Here is a 21858-nt window from a genome sequence, read left to right as displayed (position 1 = left end):
AAGGAGGAAACTCATCTCCTTGGAAATAAAACCTTTGTGGGTTTTCACCTGCGCCGGGTGTCGGTGTGGTCTTCGATCGGTATATGAATCTTCTGACCTTCTTGTATCAGACAGATTTCCAGCTTTCAAGCTCTTCCGGGAATGGCCTTGTGGAGCAAAAGTTCGGCTGCGAGCTTTCGTCTCTCCAGATATTCGCCTACGTTGCGTCGTCCCATGAGACATGCTCGAAATGGCAACAAAACTTTATTTTCTGCAGGTTTTTCAATCCCGGGTGATGTCAGAGCAACGATGTCTGTGGAGCTGCGCATGTTCAACTGTGCGACGAAAATGGATGACTCCAACAAGAGATATCGACTAGAAATAGTCGGGCTCATGTCCACGCACAGCGTGGGCTCTGGAACCCATCTCCTCGGGAGAGAGAGAGAGAGAGAGAGAGAGAGAGGCTGGACTCTTTTCTACTCTGGAGTGGTTTGTTGCAGTTTGTTACCCCTCAGCTCAGCCGTCTCGGGTTGGGGTTTAACCCAAATGGATGAGAGGGCTGCATCCCTGCACCTTTGGGTTGAGGACAGGTCTCTGACTGTCATTTCAGCCTATGAGTCGAGTGGTAGTGCAGAGTACCCGGCCTTCTTGGCGTCCCTTTTGGGAGTGCTGCATAGTGCCCCTCCCGGGGGACTCCATTATTCTGCTCCACATGGGAAATGACAGTAACACCTGGATAGGAATGATCGGGAGGAATGGCCTCCCCGATCTGAATCTGAGTGTTGTCACTATTGGCCTTCTGTCCATAATGAACACCATGTTCAAGCATAAGGGTGTTCATCAGTGCACTTGGTTGATGATCGACTTTGTTTTCATGTCTTCAGACCTTCGGCCACATGTTTTGGACACTCGGGTGAAGAGAGGGGCTGAGCTGTCCACTGATCACCACCACATTTGTAGCAAGACCAGCATGAGAGAACTATGAGCTGAAAATAGGATGATTCAGCAAGACTACTCATAACTGGACGGCATTTAGTGCATTCCAGAAAAAATAGAAGTTGCACAAAACACAAACACATAAAAATACATGAGCTGTTCACGGAAAATATAATCTGTGATACAGACGTTGTCAGGAGGAGTGAGTGAGAAATAGTTTGAGTGGAGAGGAGCGCTGCGGTCAGCAAAACTCTCATTGCTGTTTTGTGAATGCAGTTATCTGTCTGGCGAACCTCGCAGTGTTAACAAAGGACAGATAATTGATTGCTGTTGACTGAATGTTTCATATAGTAAATTATTGTGGTGTCTTGAGAATTCATTAGAACATTCTCAAAGGGGCTGGAAACTCGGGACATAGCGTGCCATATCTTCCGGCTGGCCACAATACATAAAAGTGTGTGAAAGATGGACGGAGAGTTTGACAGGGAGTTTAATGACTCATGTTGGGGTGCAAAGGCACCAGTTTGGAAAACGTTTAAGGAACAGGTATATGTTGTAAGACAGCTGGTGCAGCAGACTCAGGAGGAAAACAGGCAATGTTTGATAAACCTGACACCACACATACAGAACCGCACACTGACAGGAATAAGGAAACAGCTGACAAACCACCGCCCTATGCACCTCCCCCGCCGTCTGCTCAGCCTCCTCCCCCTCCTACATCTCCTCCCACAGGGCTGTACCCTGTACTTGACATCAAAGAAGGCCATGTAACTGTCCGTGGGTTGTCCAGACCACAGACTGCTCTCACCTCTTGTCCCGCCCTTACAGCTCCACAAAAAAAAAAACAAAAGGACTTAATTTCTTTCTTATCTGAATCACAAGACTCTCTGTCTGTAACTGACTCAGCTTGCTCTGATGCACTCTCTGTTGGCTCTCATGCTCCAGTAAAACCAGATGAGTTTAAGCTAAGAAGATTGCGAGAAATCTTGGATGGTGTAACAATTCCCATCCCATCTTTAACTCCATCTCAGCACCATCCCTCACCCCGTTCACCCTGCACAGATTATTCACCCCAAAGCATGACCATGGCAACACCTGCCCCATCTAAGCAAGTAGGTTTAGTGACTGTTGCTGTGTGTGGTGACTGGCGGCCTGATGCCACACTTCCACCACAGACATCTACTCCTTGGGCTTCACCCACCCCTAGTGTAGAATGTGAAGCCCAGGAAAATGATGAAGCCGTCTCAAACCTACATGAACCACCAGAAGACACGCCTGAGCGCAGTGCCCCCCAACCAGAAACTCAAATCATGCAACCACGCCTCCTCCGCAAGGTGGCATCAAGAGGGGAGCCTGGGTTCTATAAAAACCAGATGCCCCTGTTCCATCAGTCTGGAACCTGGGGCCAGCGCAAATATAAGCCTTTTTCCCTGGGGGATCTTACCACACTCTGCGACAAGATCCCACCCATAACTGAGGGGGCTTCTATTTGGTTACAAACTTTAGATTCCCTGACGGCAGGCAGCACTTTGGCTCTAGGTGACTACCGCGCGATTGCAGCACGTTGCATGAAACCACACACCTGTAGAGAGGTTGAAACTACAGCTCACACCACCTTCGCCCTAGATTCAGACCCTTTCACTCGATATTCCCAGTGGATAGGGGACGCGCTAAGGGACCTATACCCTGTAACCAGGGGGTGCACTATCCCTAAATTTGAATGGAATCCAAACACCAATCCAAGAGAATATTTGGATCAATGCAAATCCATGTGGCAAACACAAACAGGAACCAATCCAGCCAATGAGGGCTCACAGAGGGATTGGTTCAGAGATGCTGTGCTGAGAGGCTTACCCACACAGGTTAAAACCAACATGGAAGACAATCCTCATTTGCCAGGGGCTGATAGTGGAACGTGGGATCGCCATTTAATTCACCATCTATCTAAAATAAGAGAGGAACATAAGAAGGATGAGGAAGAACTTAAATGGTAAATGGACTGAACTTATATAGCGCTTTTCCAGTCATATAGACCGCTCAAAGCGCTTTACACTAGCGCCACATTCACCCAATCGCACTCACTAACGCTCACACATTCATACACCGATACGCAGATCGGTAGGCAACTTGAGGTTAAGTGCCTTGCCCAGGGGCACATCGACATATGGCAGGAGGAATCTGGAATCGAACCCACAACCTTCTGATTGCAAGACAACTACTCTTCCTACTGAGCCACAGTCGCCAAAGTGTTGCAGACTCAGTTACAAAAAATGCAGTTAGCTGGAGCAAAACAAAAAGCAGGGGAAAAGAAAAAAGAAAATAAAACCACCAAAATAATGTATGAAGGTGCTGTGTCCCAACCACCACAAGCTCCTCCATTTCCTGGCCACCAGGACACGTTGGCACAGGGGCCTATGACCTCTGGTCCTCATCAGGTGCATGCTGGTCATTTCAGGGGACGAGGTGGGCCCAGGGGAAGGGGATTCCAGCGAGGACCGCCAAGGCGGTGGGGAAATGCTGATGTGTGCTATTATTGTGAAGAGCCAGGCCACTGGTCTCGTGAATGTCCATACAAGAACCCTCAAGGAGAGAATGGATGGTATGGTCCACTTGCAAGACCAGCAGGTCGCCCCCGCAGAGGGAGAGGTGGTCCGCCACATGGAGGCCAACAGCAGCAGCCTTCACTCCAATTGCTAGCCTGGGATGAGCCCAGTCTCTGGCCAGACCACCACTGAGGGTCCCCACAGAACCCCCCGGACAGAGGGATTGAGGACCTCTTACTGTCCGTGACGGTGGATGGACAAAGTCTTCCTTTTCTAGTGGACACTGGGGCTACATGCTCAACCATCAAACAAGCCCCTCCCAACACTCTCTCCACAAGGACTACCAATGTCATGGGGTTTTCTGGGGCTAAACAGGTCCTACCTTACACCAAGCCCTAAGAACTGAAATAGGAGGGCAAACGTTGAACCACAGTTACTTAGTGTCCATAGACACACCAGTAAATTTACTGGGCAGAGACATGTTGATCAAAATGGGCGCGACCATTCTGTGTGGTTCAGACGGACTGCAGGTGCACCTTCCTAATGGCACCCAACTTTCATGTGGCAGCAACATACACTTTTCACATGGAAAGTATTTAATCCAGCCCTTACCCGATCCTATGGCTGACATTTACTGGGTCTTGCTACACCCAGAAACCACAGCGTGCAGAGGTGTTCTCTCTTCCTTCCTTCGGTGGAAATCCTGGATCTCCACTCTGGCACCCTATATTCCTCCCCCTGACCCACCGCATGTCACCCTGTTTTATGAAAGAAATAACTGTGAATGCTACCAGGAAAGCTTTGCTGATGAGCTGGAGGGTAAGACGTGGGACATTGTCACCACTGACATTTATGTAGCTCCAGAAGGCGTTGTCGCCTCTGTACAGTTATCCAAAGAACAGGAAGGGTGGTTTGAAATGTGGGCTGATGGCGTTCCGCACGTTTCTTTAGCCCTCCATCCAGGACATGAAGCACGTGAGTTAGGGGGGGTGTTAAAATGCTCCCTCTCCCTTCAGGATTGGCATCTCTCTTCCACTCCTAACCTCTCCTATTCACCTTCAGGGAACACTTATCGCATTCTTAATTATTCCACAGATGTAGGCACCCTGGAACATGTACAGTTAGACAGACAACATGGTAGAGAAAAATCAGATCACCCACTGGCAGCTGCAGTTGTACAGAGCATGCCCTCCACACTCTGGGCAGAAGGTCTCACGGATGTGGGCCTCATACACTGTACTCCCATTACTTTTCAGCTTATTTCTGATCAACCAATCTGGAGGTCCCAATACCCTCATAAACCCGCTGCTGAACTGGGCATTAAGGACACAATTGAGGGTCTGTGGAATGCCGATGTATTAGAGTCGGCTGACTCTTCCCCGTGGAATACACCTATTTTACCAGTTGAGAAAAAAGGAACAGGGAAATCGAGAATGGCACATGATTTGAGGGCCGTTAATGCATCACTGTCAACTCCTACTGTCCCTGTTCCAAATCCTTATTTTGCTCTCACTAATCTTAATCCTGAACATGCATGGTTTACATGCATTGACCTGGCCAATGCTTTCATTTGCCTGCCTTTAGCTGAAGAATGCAGGGATATTTTTGCTTTCACCTATGGATCACATAGGTACCGATACACTCGTTTGCCACAGGGTTTTGCTCTCTCCCCAGGAATCTTTAACCAAGTTTTTAAAGACTCCTTACAGGACTGCCCACTCACACCACATACTACACTCATCCAGTATGTTGATGACATTCTCTTGGCCACACCCACTGTCACTGAATATTTGGAGGCTACTGCTGTAGTTCTTTCACATCTGGCCAAGACAGGCTACAAAGTCAGTAAGGCCAAACTTCAAATCTGCAGAAGACAGGTGGACTTCTTGGGCAGGGTGATCTCCCAGCCAGGGACCGGTATGTCCCCTGCGCATCAATCGGCAGTACTTTCTCATCCAAAACCACTCTTTGTGAAAGACATGTTGTCATTTCCGGGCCTTACAGGATACAGTAGATCATTTGTCCCCAGCTACACTGATCTCACAGCTCCCCTTAGAGACCTAGTGAAAAAACAGGGCATGAGAAATCTCACTGCCCCCTTGGAATGGACCACAGAAGCTGAAGAAACCTTTATCACTCTTAAAATAAACTCATCTCAAGCTGCGCACTTGGCACACCCTGACTACACGCTGCCATTCTATTTGGATGTTTCTGTAACAGCACACACAGCAAATGGGGTGCTGTTCCAGAAAAAAGGGGGTACTAGAACTGTCCTTATGTACATAAGTGTTATGTTGGACAACATGGAACAAAGACATCATGAATGCACCAGACATGCAGCAGGGATGGCTAAAATAATCCAGAAAACAGCCCATGTAGTTATGGGACACTCCCTCCGCATTCTCACATTGCATGGAGTAGTGGCTTTTGTGAACTCTAAGACATTCACACTATCACCACTGAGACAACAGAGACTGAGCAGGGTGCTGGAAGCTCCTAACATCACATACACACATGAGGGCATAAATATGGCAGACAGAATGACGTCAGGAGAACCACATGTCTGTGCAGAAAAAGTGGAGTTTAATGAAAAATCAGACCAGACCTACAAAGCACATCTCTGACAGATGCTAGAAATCTGTATACAGATGGTTGCTGTTTCAGACATGACACACAAGGACTTAAAGCAGCGTATGAAGTGGTGGAGGACTCAGGGTCGGACTTTGTAACAGTGAAAGTGGAAAAGCTGACAGACACACAATCAGCACAGAGAGCAGAAGTTTTGGCAGTGATAGCGGCCCTAATATTAGGAGGACAAAAAATAAACATTTACACAGACTCAGCATTATGCCACAGGTGCAGTGCATGTTGAACTAAAGCAATGGTTGAGAACAGGGTTTAGGACAGCAGGACAGAAACCTGTTAAGCATGGACAGGAAATGAAGGTTGGCTGAAGCATTGTTACTACCACAGGAGGTGGCAGTTATCAAGTGCAAAGGACATGACAGCAGCAATACCAGAGTAGCACTGGGAAATCAGGCGGCAGATCAAGCAGCGAAGCAGTGTGCTGGGTATCAACCAAAAAATATATTGTTGTGTTCAGAGGTAGGGTGGACACCAGAGCCCACTCTGGAGGAAGTAGTGAAACTACAAAAGGGGGCCTCACCAGAAGAAAAGTCGATGTGGAAGGCGAGAGGAGGCAGTGAGGACCAAAATGGACTTTGGAGGAGTCCAGACGGACGTCCAATCCTGCCACCAGGGCTCACTACAGCAGCCCTGGAAGAAGCCCATGGCATGGGGCATGAAGGAACCACACAGATGCTGAAAAATCTTGAACATTGGTGGCATCCTTATTTAAAACCAATGGCAGTGCATTGGATAAACTCATGTGAAATATGCAGACAGTTCAATGCCAAACCTACCTTGAAGCCAGCGCCAGGGAAATTCCCAGTGGATCCTATTGCAGGGAAAGAAATCATCATTGACTATACAGATATGACTGAGAGAGTGAATGGGTTCAGATATCTGCTAGTGTGTGTGGATGCTTTCACAGGTTAGCCAGAAGCCTGGGCCACAAAGAAAGAAGACAGCAACTCTGTGGTAAAGTGTTTAATAAATCATTACATTCCCAGACATGGTTTTCCAGCCAAAATAAGATCAGACAATGGCACCCACTTCAAGAACGAGGAGCTCAGAGAAGTGGAGAAATTTTTGGGACTTAAACATTCCTTTGGGACAGTGTACCATCCACAGTCCCAGGGAAAGGTGGAAAGAATGAATCAGACCCTCAAAACCAAATTGGCTAAAATCAGTGCACAGACCAAAATGAATTGGGTCACAGCCTTGCCGTTAGCCTTGATGTCTGTAAGAAGCTCCGTGAATCAGAGGCATGGTCTGACTCCACATGAACTGCAGACAGGGAGACCATTTCCAGGTCCCCGAACCAGGCTACCTTTTCTAAATGAATGTGAACAGTCTATGTCTCACCGTGATTATTACAGATCTCTCCACAGTCTTGTTGCAGCGTTCTCTAAACAGGTCCCAGCAGAACCAGAGACCAGAAACGGCACCACCACCTCGGAAGCTCAGTGGGTCCTGCTGAAGGTGATCAAAAGGAAGTGGTCAGAACCCAGGTGGACCGGTCCATTCCAGGTCACAGAAAGAACCTCACATGCGGTGAGACTCAATGGTAAATTCGACACCTGGTACCACTGGAGTCAGTGTACAGCGACAGACGCTCCGCAGAGATCCCTCGCTGAGGTCCAGGAAAACTTAAGAGGAAACACCGGGAAAGAAGATCAGATTTCTCACCCCACTGAAGGGGCAGAATAATCCCCAGGGGTGAGAACGCAAGGCTCCAGGTCAGTCTACACCTGGTAGCTGAAGAGGAGAAAGAACATCAGGAGAAGAGGCGGCAGTGATTGAGTTTCCCTCTCACTGAAAGTGGTAGAGACTTCCCTCCCACTTGTAAAATACTGAATAAAAAAAAAAAAACTGAACTAAAACTTTTGTATCTCTATTAATTTCTTTTTTTACAGGTATCAAAGATTATATTACTCACATGAATGCCAGGTGTAAGAGTTCAACTGACACTCAGCTAAAAATATGTCTTTTTTCTTTGTAATTGTACACGCCTTGCTTTTGAATAAAAACCCTGTTCTGGGGAGGAAAAGTCAGAAATGTTTTGGGTGACTCAGCTGGAACATCTCTCCCCGGCCGGGCAGAAGAAACTGTGCAGACTCTGTGCTTCCTTTTATTATTTAGTTTTACTAAAACAGTATAGCATATGACTTAGTTTTTCCAAAACAAACGAGCACGCAGGAGTTTCTGGAAACAACTCCATCAATATACAGGTCCTTCTCAAAATATTAGCATATTGTGATAAAGTTCATTATTTTCCATAATGTCATGATGAAAATTTAACATTCATATATTTTAGATTCATTGCACACTAACTGAAATATTTCAGGTCTTTTATTGTCTTAATACAGATGATTTTGGCATACAGCTCATGAAAATCCAAAATTCCTATCTCACAAAATTAGCATATTTCATCCGACCAATAAAAGAAAAGTGTTTTTAATACAAAAAACGTCAACCTTCAAATAATCATGTACAGTTATGCACTCAATACTTGGTCGGGAATCCTTTTGCAGAAATGACTGCTTCAATGCGGCGTGGCATGGAGGCAATCAGCCTGTGGCACTGCTGAGGTCTTATGGAGGCCCAGGATGCTTCGATAGCGGCCTTTAGCTCATCCAGAGTGTTGGGTCTTGAGTCTCTCAACGTTCTCTTCACAATATCCCACAGATTCTCTATGGGGTTCAGGTCAGGAGAGTTGGCAGGCCAATTGAGCACAGTGATACCATGGTCAGTAAACCATTTACCAGTGGTTTTGGCACTGTGAGCAGGTCGTGCTGAAAAATAAAATCTTCATCTCCATAAAGCTTTTCAGCAGATGGAAGCATGAAGTGCTCCAAAATCTCCTGATAGCTAGCTGCATTGACCCTGCCCTGGATAAAACACAGTGGACCAACACCAGCAGCTGACACGGCACCCCAGACCATCACTGACTGTGGGTACTTGACACTGGACTTCTGGCATTTTGACATTTCCTTCTCCCCAGTCTTCCTCCAGACTCTGGCACCTTGATTTCCGAATGACATGCAGAATTTGCTTTCATCCGAAAAAAGTACTTTGGACCACTGAGCAACAGTCCAGTGCTGCTTCTCTGTAGCCCAGGTCAGGCGCTTCTGCCGCTGTTTCTGGTTCAAAAGTGGCTTGACCTGGGGAATGCGGCACCTGTAGCCCATTTCCTGCACACGCCTGTGCACGGTAGCTCTGGATGTTTCTACTCCAGACTCAGTCCACTGCTTCCGCAGGTCCCCCAAGGTCTGGAATCGGCCCTTCTCCACAATCTTCCTCAGGGTCCGGTCACCTCTTCTCGTTGTGCAGCGTTTTCTGCCACACCTTTTCCTTCCCACAGACTTCCCACTGAGGTGCCTTGATACAGCACTCTGGGAACAGCCTATTCGTTCAGAAATTTCTTTCTGTGTCTTACCCTCTTGCTTGAGGGTGTCAATAGTGGCCTTCTGGACAGCAGTCAGGTCGGCAGTCTTACCCATGATTGGGGTTTTGAGTGATGAACCAGGCTGGGAGTTTTAAAGTCCTCAGGAATCTTTTGCAGGTGTTTAGAGTTAACTCGTTGATTCAGATGATTAGTTTCATAGCTCATTTAGAGACCCTTTTAATGATATGCTAATTTTGTGAGATAGGAATTTTGGGTTTTCATGAGCTGTATGCCAAAATCATCCGTATTAAGACAATAAAAGACCTGAAATATTTCAGTTATTGTGCAATGAATCTAAAATATATGAATGTTAAATGTTCATCATTACATTATGGAAAATAATGAACTTTATCACAATATGCTAATATTTTGAGACGGACCTGTATATATACATATACAGGGGTTGGACAATGAAACTGAAACACCTGTCATTTTAGTGTGGGAGGTTTCATGGCGAAATTGGACCAGCCTGGTAGCCAGTCTTCATTGATTGCACATTGCACCAGTAAGAGCAGAGTGTGAAGGTTCAATTAGCAGGGTAAGAGCACAATTTTACTCGAAATATTGAAATGCACACAACATTATGGGTGACATACCAGAGTTCAAAAGAGGACAAATTGTTGGTGCACGTCTTGCTGACGCATCTGTGACCAAGACAGCAAGTCTTTGTGATGTATCAAGAGCCACGGTATCCAGGGTAATGTCAGCATACCACCAAGAAGGACGAACCACATCCAACAGGATTAACTGTGGACGCAAGAGGAAGCTGTCTGAAAGGGATGTTCGGGTGCTAACCCGGATTGTATCTAAAAAAACATAAAACCACAGCTGCCCAAATCACGGCAGAATTAAATGTGCACCTCAACTCTCCTGTTTCCACCAGAACTGTCCGTCGGGAGCTCCACAAGGTCAATATACACGGCCAGGCCGCTATAGCCAAACCTTTGGTCACTCATGTCAATGCCAAACGTCGGTTTCAATGGTGCAAGGAGCGCAAATCTTGGGCTGTGGACAATGTGAAACATGTATTGTTCTATGATGAGTCCATCTTTACCGTTTTCCCCACATCCGGGAGAGTTACCGTGTGGAGAAGCCCCAAAGAAGCGTACCACCCAGACTTTTGCATGCCCAGAGTGAAGCATGGGGGTGGATCAGTGATGGTTTGGGCTGCCATATCATGGCATTCCCTTGGCCAAATACTTGTGCTAGATGGGTCAAGGACTACCGAACCATTCTTGAGGACCATGTGCATCCAATAGTTCAAACATTGTATCGTGAAGGCGGTGCCGTGTATCAGGATGACAATGCACCAATACACACAGCAAGACTGGTGAAAGATTGGTTTGATGAATGTGAAAGTGAAGTTGAACATCTCTCATGGCCTGCACAGTCACCAAATCTAAATATTATTGAGCCACTTTGGGGTGTTTTGGAGGAGCGAGTCAGGAAACGTTTTCCTCCACCGGTATCACGTAGTGACCTGGCCACTATCCTGCAAGAAGAATGGCTTAAAATCCCTCTGACCACTGTGCAGGACTTGTATATGTCATTCCCAAGACAAATTGACGCTGTATTGGCCGCAAAAGGAGGCCCTACACCATACTAATAAATTATTGTGGTCTAAAACTGAGGGTATATATATATATTTATATATATACCCTATATATATATGTGTGTGTGTCTGTGTGTGTGTGTGTTAATTGTTAAGCACGCATGAGCTCTTGTGTAGTGCATGTGAAATCTCGGTTTTCGAGCTGTACTGTATTGTTGTAATTCAGCAAAATAACATGAACCACAACTGGTTACTCTCCCTTTGCTTTTAACTGGGGTATTTAGCAGCGAGCAGACAGACATTAAACGTAGCGGTGCTCGTTTTAAAGGCTGGCTGTTCACAACAGCCTCGAGCTCCGAGGGGAAAGAAGCAAAGCAAGAGCATTGAGGCTCCATCATAGCAGAACAGTTCAGAAACAATTTGGAATGAGGGGAGAAAAGCTATATTTATAAACAGATTAAGTTGTGTTTTAGACTGACTATTGGTAGCGGATCTGATGTTCTTTGTGTGCTCGGGAATTGTTGCAGCCGTAACTGGTACTGCGTACCGGCACAGAATCTTTTAGTGGTACGCAGTACCGGACCGTACCAGCTCACTCTCACCCCTGTATATACTGAACAAAAAAGTGTGAAACAACTGAAAATATGTCTTATATTCTAGGTTCTTCAAAGTAGCCACCTTTTGCTTTGATTACTGCTCCGCACACTCTTGGCATTCTGTTGATGAGCTTCAAGAGGTAGTCACCTGAACTGGCTTTCCAACAGTCTTGAAGGAGTTCCCAGAGATGCTTAGCACTTGTTGGCCCTTTTGCCTTCACTCTGCGGTTCAGCTCACCCTAAACCATCTCAATTGGGTTCAGGTCCGGTGACTGTGGAGGCCATGTCATCTGGCGCAGCACCCCATTGGTCAAATAGCCCTTACACAGCCTGGAGGTGTGTTTGGGGTCATTGTCCTGTTGAAAAATAAATGATGGTCCAACTAAACACAAACCGGATGGAATAGCATGCCGCTGCAAGATGCTGTGGTAGCCATGCTGGTTCAGTATACCTTCTATTTTGAATAAATCCCCAACAGTGTCACCAGCAAAGCACCCCCACACCATCACACCTCCTCCATGCTTCACGGTGGGAACCAGGCATGTAGAGTCCATCCGTTCACCTCTTCTGCGCCACACAAAGACACGGTGGTTGGAACCAAAGATCTCAAACTTGGACTCATCAGACCAAAGCACAGATTTCCACTGGTCTAATGTCCATTCCTTGTGTTCTTTAGCCCAAACAAGTCTCTTCTGCTTGTTGCCTGTCCTCAGCAGTGGTTTCCTAGCAACTATTTTACCATGAAGGCCTGATTCACACAGTCACCTCTTAACAGATGTTCTAGAGATGTGTCTGCTGCTAGAACTCTGTGTGGGATTGACCTGTTCTCTAATCTGAGCTGCTGTTAACCTGCGATTTCTGAGGCTGGTGACTCGGATGAATTTATCGTCTACAGCAGAGGTGACTCTTGGTCTTCCTTTTCTGGGACGGTCCTCATGTGAGCCTGTTTCTTTGTAGCGCTTCATGGTTTTTGTGACTGCACTTGGGGACACTTTCAAAGTTTTCCCAATTGTTCAGACTGACTGACCTTCATTTCTTAAAGTAATGATGGCCACTAATTTTTTCTTTACTTAGCTGCTTTTTTCAGTGTGAAGCTACAATATTCATAGTCATGAAAATAAAGAAAACTCTTTGAATGAGAAGTTGTGTCCAAACCTTTATATATATATACACTCCATTGGATCTTATTACCCAACCCTCATGGGAAGGCGTGGATGAACCAGAGACATCTTACTCAGATGACCTGGGAGCTTCGCTTCAGGATGCGCATGATCATGCTCGTATGGTTTTGTCAGCGAGTCATAAGAGGCAAAAGAAATACGATGATCTGAAGCATCATCCAGTCTATTATGAGGTTGGAGACCTTGTCAGGATTCTCGTTGAGCATGGACTATGCTTCTGCTATGTTTGGCTGAGGACAGCTTTTAACTGGGGGGGTTAGCACAGAGACACAAAAACATAAATATGCTTTAATCTAGACCATTCCACTGTAGTTCCAGCTGAAAATTGCGGGTCATTCCAGGATTGTCCTGCAATTAACTATATTTATCTTTCTATCAACTCTGGCCAGCGTCCTTGTCCCTGCTGATGGAAAACATCACCACAACATGTTACTACCACTAATACAGGCTACTGTACAGATGTTCAGGGTGTCATGTTTAATGTTTGTTTTTTTTATATACATAGCATAGTATATTTTTGGTCTCATCTGACCTACGCACCCTCCTCTGTTTGCTGTGTCCCTTCATGGGTTTCTTTCCACAATGGCTTTATTCTTTGCGCTCAAAGATCTGTGGTCTACACACTACACCACTGTTAGTTACCCTGTCGACAGATTCACCCACCTGAGCTGTTGATCTCCGCAGCTCCTCCAGGATTACCATGGGTCTCTCCGCTGCTTCTCTAATTAATGCTCTTGCCTGGCCTGTAAGTTTATGTAGATGACCATGTCTTGGTAGGTTTGGAGTTTTGTCATACCCTTGAGATGTAAAGGTAATAGAACTAAATACATGCCATTGGGAATGATTCACTGCATATCAACCATATACTCACTTTGAAACATGGTGGTGGCAGCATCCTGCTGTTGGTATGCTTTTCCTCGTCAGCAAATGTTAGAGGACTCAGAGTGCTCTGTGCACACTTTTACTTGTAAAAAATGTTAAAAGCAATTAGTTACTTTTCTTCAACTTTGCAATTATCATTTAATTTGTGTTTGTTCATCACATAAAATCCCTATAAAATGAGATGAGGTTTGAGGTTATAACAAGTCAAACTGCAAAAAAGTCAAACTGGTAATACCTTTGCAAGGCACAGTAAAACAACTTCTGTGTTCAAAAACAGTATGTGTTTGGACATTGATTGGCATTTTTGACCTCTGATCAATATTTGAAAGCATTGTGGAAAAGGCAGTTGCACCCGTCATTTTAAGCAGGATTCATATAAACCATCTGGAAATATTAAAAGATCAGGTATCTGAGAAAAGTACAGTACTGAAACATCATGGTTTAAATTGTTATTAAACAGTTCAGTAGAAAAAAATAAACAAATGCGCACAGCTCAACCAACCCAGGGTCGTGGAATTAGTGGAGTAAGAAAGGCATGCTGCTCACAGCACATCCTCTTTCACATAACACCATTATGCAACCAAGATGCATCAGACCTGGCTTCTAGTCTGAAGTACTTTCTGCTCTGCTTGTTTTCAGCTGTTACACTATCAGCTACTTTATCATGCAATGTTTACAAGCTGTTGTGATCAAGAAACTGTTTGTTTAGGTGCCTGTCCAAACATTACATAATATTTCTTAAACGGGGTGGTCTTCTTCTGCTGGTGTAGAACTTTGCAACTTTTGAAATTAATGCAATATGATAGTACAGTACATGTTTACACCTTAAAAGAATAAGCAGCTCCAGCATAAAAAGGTACATTGTTTTCTAGTGTTAGTCAACCCTCCTCTCTTTAAGTTAAACCTAAACAATGATATATTATTTTACTTATTTGTTCACTGAAACATATTGGTGTGATACTAAGGGGATTCTCAATTCTATAGTGAATAGAATATTTAGATTTTTAACTTAAATGTCATTTTTGTGTAACTAAAAAGAATTAATTTTAATGAATAAAAAAATCTCGTTTCCTTTCTGTATACAATTAAAGTTCAATGACTTAGGATTTTTATTTTTTAAAAACACATTTTTGAAACAAACATGCTAATGACCACTGTTCTAAAAAAAACCTTACCAGTACCTTAAAAATAGCTTAAAATAATAAAAGTGATGAATCTCCATGTCATTTAAATATGAGTTAGTCAGCAGAGAGAACATCCTGCTTAAAAGGCGATCTTAATGCTAATGTTTTCTATGACCTCCTGCACAGCTACCCAAGAGTCCTTCTGTTTACACTAAATATATAAATTAGTGTCCAGCAGCCAGGATCTGATTTTTGATAAAACAGCTGCTGACAATTCATCCCCAGGCCGATGAGCCCCTTTCTTTAATGCCTACAATATCTGTGCATACTGTAGTCTGAGCATCTGTGTCCTTTCCTGTTTGCAACAATATCACCCACTATTTCTAATTTTAACCCAAGAAATGTCTTTGCTGTCAGAAGCCATGTACCTTTATGTCATTTCAGTCTGATGCAAGAAAGTCCTGTGAGCGCATTGACCGGAAAACATGGGATGATAACAGCATTGTCTGAATGCGCAGATACAGATAGAGCTGATCCGATTAATGTGTGGTGAAGGCCGATTCGGGGAGGGGGCGGGATGGTTGATACAAAATTTAGAACAACTCGGGAGCATTTCATTCTGAGTAAGCGACAAAGCTCATTGATCCATTCACAGGAATAAACGGAGAAGGATTCAGCAGAATTTCTCAGAGCACAGCAAATTCACGCGGATTAAAAATATGGATTGGTGTAAACAGACTTTACATTGAAAAAAGAGGCCAATCTTAATGATTTGCTCACTGAATGCACAGCATGGTAAAAATATGACTGCCAACGAGTGGTGAGACAATCCCAAGTTTCATCCAGCGGGATCAATTTACTTATGAGTTCTAAATGAATGCAGAAAGCTGTACTTCGTGACATACAGTTAAGACTAAGATTATTGATACCTTCGCATATCTAGATTTAAAATAATCTTTTAACAGGACATTTGCTACTGGTAATAAATGAGGTAGACTTTTCTCAAAGCAAAATAAAACAAACCAATTGTAGTATCAGTTTTATTGAACTATCTTATTTACTTTTTATTTAAAAAACGGTTTGTTCAAACGTATTCATTCTAATCTCAATAATCAGTGGGAAATTTGTTTTGGCATTATAGTAATACAACCGTCCTCATAATTACTGAGCAGCAGTTTGCCTTTTTCAGTGGTAATTTGATGATTTATCTCTGGTGATGAGCTCCAGGTTTTTGAGATAAACTCCCTTCTATAACAGATTCAAGTTGTGACTCCGGCTGTGCTACTCCAGAATGCTCTAAAATCTAAATCTGTCAGGGCTATGAATTAATTTGGGCCTAACTGTATTAATAACAGCTAATAACAAAGAACCCTAAACATCTTCCCCCATGTGTCACTCAACTCACTTTTGCTGGTCCCAAACCCAGATAAAGGTAGAGGGTTGAAAATGTGACATTATAAAAAAAAATATATATATATTTATCAGACAAATACAGACATATACAATTATGCAGATTAAATGACATCATTTTGTGCATTTTAGCTACTTTTAGAACAGCCAATAAACATTGTCCTCATTGAGGAGTTGGCAAACCTGCTTTCCTACTAATAAAGACTTCTCAATGGGATTGAGATGTCTACAATTTAGAAGTCTACAATGGATTTTGTAAGTTACAGATTGAAAGATAAGACACAAATGACTCATCAGCATGGTAAGAATGCTCCAAATGGCTAAAGAATAGACACTAAAGTTAGCATCTGCTAATAAACACGTTTGGACTGCATTCATTCCACTTCAAAATCAAAAGTATTTTGACAGATTGAATATTAATAGGACAATACTACTGTAAACACAGCCTCTTTGGAATAAAGTTTAAAATTTATGGAAAAAAAATGAAGACTATTCTGAGTTTTCAAACAAGTATAGCTACACTGTGTCACAATTTGTTCTCATGAACAAAATGTTGTGTGTGTTGTCACATTTCCCAATGTGGATGTATTGTCACTCCCCTGCTTGAAATCTGTTAAAAGATAACTCTTCTGATTAGAAAAATCCTTGAATATTAAGCCAGAATTATGCCAGAATAAGTTGAAAGCAACAAAAAGCATGTGGTTTCTCATTTTGATAAGAAACATTTAACCACCCCTCCTTGAACCGTCACCTTAACGTGGTGGAGGGGTTTGAGTGCTCAAATGATCCTAGAGGCTATGTTGTCTGGGGCCTAAATGCCCCTGGTAGGGTCTCCCATGGCAAATAGGCTCTAGGTGATGGGTCAGACAAAGAATGGTTCAAGAACCCCTCATGAAGAACAAAATATCGAGGCACGTGACGTCGCCCGGTACGGCGGAGCCGGGGTCCCACCCTGGAGCCAGGCCTGGGGTCGGGACTCGTCGGAGAGCGCCTGGTGGCCGGGTTGCTCCTCGCGGGACCCGGCCGGGCCAAGCCCGAACGAGAGACGCGAGGCCATCCCCCAGTGGGCCCACCACCTGCAGGGGGAACCGTGAAGGACCGGTGCAAAGAGGATTGGGTGGCGGACGAAGGTGGAGACCTCAGCGGCCCAATCCCCGGATGCTTAGGCTGGCTCTAGGGACGTGGAATGTCACCTTGCTGGGGGGGAAGGAGCCTGAGCTTGTGCGGGAGGTCGAGAGATATCGACTAGAAATAGTCGGGCTCGCCTCCACGCACAGCGTGGGCTCTGAAACCCATCTCCTTGAGAGGGGTTGGACTCTCTTCTACTCTGGAGTGGCCCACGGGGAGAGGCGGCGGGCTGGTGTGGGTTTGCTTGTTGCCCCCCAGCTCAGCCGTCTCGTGTTGGGGTTTACCCCAGTGGATGAGAGGGTTGTATCCCTGCGCCTTCGGGTTGGGGAGAGGTCTCTGACTATCATTTCAGCCTATGGGCCGAGTGGTAGTGCAGAGTACCCTGCCTTCTTGGCGTCCCTGTCGGGGGTGCTGGATAGTGCCCCTCCCGGGGACTCCATTATTCTGCTGGGGGACTTCAACGCCCACGTGGGGAACGACAGTGACACCTGGAGAGGCGTGATCGGGAGGAATGGCCTCCCCGATCTGAATCCGAGTGGTGTTTTGTTATTGGACTTCTGTGCTAGTCACGGATTGTCCATAACGAACACCATGTTCAAACATAAGGGTGTCCATCAGTGCACTTGGCACCAGGACACCCTAGGCAGGAGGTCGATGATCGACTTTGTTGTCGTATCATCAGACCTTCGGCCGCAAGTTTTGGACACTCGGGTGAAGAGAGGGGCTGAGCTGTCCACTGATCATCACCTGGTGGTGAGTTGGATCCGCTGGAGGAGGAGAAAGCCGGACAGACTCGGCAGGCTCAAGCGCATAGTGAGGGTCTGCTGGGAACGCCTGGCGGAGCCCTCGGCCAGGGATGTATTCAACTCCCACCTCCGGGAGAGCTTCGACCAGATCCCGGGGGATGTTGGAGACATAGAGTCCGAGTGGACCATGTTCTCTGCATCTATTGTCGATGCTGCTGCCCATAGCTGCGGCAGTAAGGTCTGCGGTGCCTGTCGTGGCGGCAATCCCAGAACCTGGTGGTGGACACCGGCAGTAAGGGATGCTGTTAAACTGAAGAAGGAGTCCTATCGGCTGTGGTTGGCTTGTGGGACTCCTGAGGCGGCTGATGGGTACCGTGAGGCCAAGCGTGCTGCGGCCCGGGCTGTGGCAGAGGCAAAAACTCGGGCCTGGGAAGAGTTCGGTGAGGCCATGGAGAAGGACTACCGGTTGGCCTCGAAGCGATTCTGGCAAACCGTCCGGCGCCTCAGGAGGGGGAAGCAGTGCTTTGCCAACACTGTTTATAGTGGGGGCAGGAGACTGCTGACCTCGACTGAGGACATTATCGGGCGGTGGAAGGAGTACTTCGAGGATCTCCTCAATCCTGCCATCACGCATTCCGTGGTGGAAACAGAGGCTGGGGACTCGGGGTTGGACTCTTTCATCACCCAGGCTGAAGTCACCGAGGTGGTTAAAAAGCTCCGCGGTGGCAAGGCTTCGGGGGTGGATGAGATCCGCCCTGAGTACCTCAAGTGTCTGGATGTTGTAGGGCTGTCATGGTTGACACGCCTCTTCAACATTGCGTGGCGGTCGGGGACAGTGCCTCTGGACTGGCAGACTGGGGTGGTGGTCCCCCTTTATAAGAAGGGGGACCGGAGGGTGTGTTCCAACTACAGGGGGATCACACTCCTCAGCCTCCCTGGTAAGGCCTACGCCAGGGTATTGGAGAGGAGAGTCCGACCGATAGTCGAACCTCGGCTTCAGGAGGAACAGTGTGGTTTTCGTCCCAGCCGTGGAACACTGGACCAGCTCTATACCCTCTACAGGGTGCTCGAGGGTTCATGGGAGTTTGCCCAACCGGTTCACATGTGTTTAGTGGACCTGGAGAAGGCATTCGACTGTGTCCCTCGTGATGCCCTGTGGGGGTTGCTCCAGGAGTATGGAATCGGGGGCCCTTTATTAGGAGCCATCCGGTCCCTGTACGAGCGGAGCAGGAGTTTGGTCCGCATTGCCGGCACTAAGTCGGACCTGTTCCCAGTGCATGTTGGACTCCGGCAGGGCTGCCCTTTTTCGCCGGTCCTGTTCATAACTTTTATGGACAGGATTTCTAGACGCAGCCAAGGGCCGGAGGGGGTCTGGTTTGGGGACCAGTGGATTTCGTCTCTTCTTTTTGCGGATGACGTGGTCCTGCTGGCCCCCTCTAGCCAAGACCTACAGCATGCGCTGTGGCGGTTCGCAGCCGAGTGTGAAGCGGCTGGGATGAGGATCAGCTCCTCCAAGTCCGAGGCCATGGTACTCGACCGGAAAAGGGTGGCTTGTCCTCTTCAGGTTGGAGGGGAGTTCCTGCCTCAAGTGGAGAAGTTTAAGTATCTCGGGGTCTTGTTCACGAGTGAGGGAAGAATGGAGCGGGAGATCGACAGACGGATCGGTGCGGCTGCCACAGTAATGGGGGCGCTGTGCCGGTCCATTGTGGTGAAGAGAGAGCTGAGCCGAAAAGCAAAGCTCTCAATTTACTGGTCGGTCTACGTTCCTACCCTCACCTATGGCCATGAACTTTGGGTCATGACCGAAAGAACGAGATCACGGATACAAGCGGCTGAAATGAGCTTCCTCCGTAGGGTGGCCGGGCACTTCCTCAGAGATAGGGTGAGGAGCTCGGCCATCCGGGAGGAGCTCGGAGTAGAGCCGCTGCTCCTCCACATCGAGAGGAGCCAGTTAAGGTGGCTCGGGCATCTATACTGGATGCCTCCTGGACGCCTTCCTCGAGAGGTGTTCCAGGCACGTCCCACTGGGAGGAGGCCCAGGGGACGGCCCAGGACACGCTGGAGGAACTATGTCTCTCAGCTGGCCTGGGAACGCCTTGGGCTCCCCCTGGAGGAGCTGGAGGAGGTGTCTGGAGAGAGGGACGTCTGGGCGTCTCTGCTGAGTCTGCTGCCCCCGCGACCCGGTCCTGGATAAGCGGAAGACGACGAACGAACGAACGAACATTTAACCACATAATAAGTATATGTAAATGCTAGGCAGTTTTTGGACCCACATGCAGAAATTAACAGGAGACAGAGTATAAGTTTAACGGTTTATTGCAAACAGGTAAACCTTAAGAGACTTGATCCGGAGAGACTTTCTGGGGTTCTTGAGGTGGAGTCATGGTCACCCAAGGTATAATCCAGATCAGGAGGGAAATAACCGGGTCCAGGATGTTGTAGGAGCAGGTAGTCAGATGTTTTTAGGAGGGCGGACTAGGAGCTGCCGGTTATAGGGCTGAAAACTGTTGTTATTGTTCAGCTTGGTATGAGCCAGTTGATCGCATAATCCAGCACTGAGCAGACGATCCAGGAAGAAACAACTAAAGTTGACATTCAGATATTGAATGACAGACTACCAGCCCCTGCTAAGCTCCCCTGACGAGTCTGATTAGAAGCAGGTGTGCAGGACTCTACAGTACAGCTCTGCCCACCAGTTTAACCTGCAGCTCTAGGAAAGAGACACCACACAGGTACAGTACCCAGATACCTGACAGTAAGTATTTTAGCATGTAGGTTTAATTTTGACCCTCTGTGAATTAGAGAAAATAAACAGCAAATTCTAATTTTTGCTGCCATTCCTTGTTTCTTACATTTATTCAAGTTTGTTGTATTATCATACACGAATGAAAAATTAAGTTCTAATTCATCATTGAAAACCTGAAATTCATGCTGATGGGGAGTGAATGTAAACTTCTGACTGGCAGTGTATTGTTTGTCATATTTATCTTGCATACATCTATCATTTTCTAACATTATCTAACACTGCTGTGCAGGAACCTTAAATAATATGATTTTCTATGAAAAACATCCTAAAATAAGAGAGAAAACTTTCATCTGAGACTCCACAGACCTGAGCTAATCAAAAGATTCAAGTAACATCATTCCTGTTGTCTGAGTGTACTAGATCTTCCGCATATTGTTTACATTTTGGAGTAAATATGATTTAATGTAGTTTCTGTTCCTTTCTTAAGCATATTAGGATTTCTTAGTTAATGAGATCTTAAGCCATGTGAAACAAGCTGCAAATCATTGTATTCTGCTTTAATCAACATTTTGTACAGTCCCTCATTTTCCTTCTTTTTTTTATTATTTTTCTGGAAAATGACTTACACATGTAGAGATAGCACTCTTCTGCAGAGCACGAGCCAATCTCATTAGCTCTCTGTTCCTGCATGCTGCTTCAGTGGACAGAAATTTTAATTGCCATGCATAAAATTGACATTACATGAAAAATGATCATCTAAAGGCAGGGATAAATAAAGAGGGCACCGCTTTAATGTTGGACCAGCACTAATTGAAAGTCCCTTCAGACTGCTGACGGTGGAATTGATGGAGCAAAGGAGAAACAAATTATGGGCAATGAACTCAAGAAATGCTATCTGTGAAAATAACAAGAGCAGACTTTAAATGGATGACATTTAAAGTAAACGTTTGGTGCTTAGGCTACTG

At 46.0% G+C, this 21858-nt stretch overlaps 1 protein-coding gene and 1 pseudogene across 1 annotated transcript in view; one reads left to right on the top strand and one right to left on the bottom strand.

Moving 5' to 3' along the window:
- The window catches only part of LOC124857283 (caM kinase-like vesicle-associated protein), a 109750-nt gene that overhangs the window by 49498 nt on the left and 38394 nt on the right, over nucleotides 1-21858 (bottom strand). The gene's annotated exons all lie outside the window — the stretch shown is intronic.
- On the top strand, nucleotides 2001-7790 carry LOC124856549 (annotated as a pseudogene).

The sequence above is a fragment of the Girardinichthys multiradiatus genome, chromosome 20 (genome assembly GCF_021462225.1).
Source record: "Girardinichthys multiradiatus isolate DD_20200921_A chromosome 20, DD_fGirMul_XY1, whole genome shotgun sequence".
Lineage (NCBI taxonomy): Eukaryota > Metazoa > Chordata > Actinopteri > Cyprinodontiformes > Goodeidae > Girardinichthys > Girardinichthys multiradiatus.
This window is presented reverse-complemented; position numbering and strand designations above follow the sequence as displayed.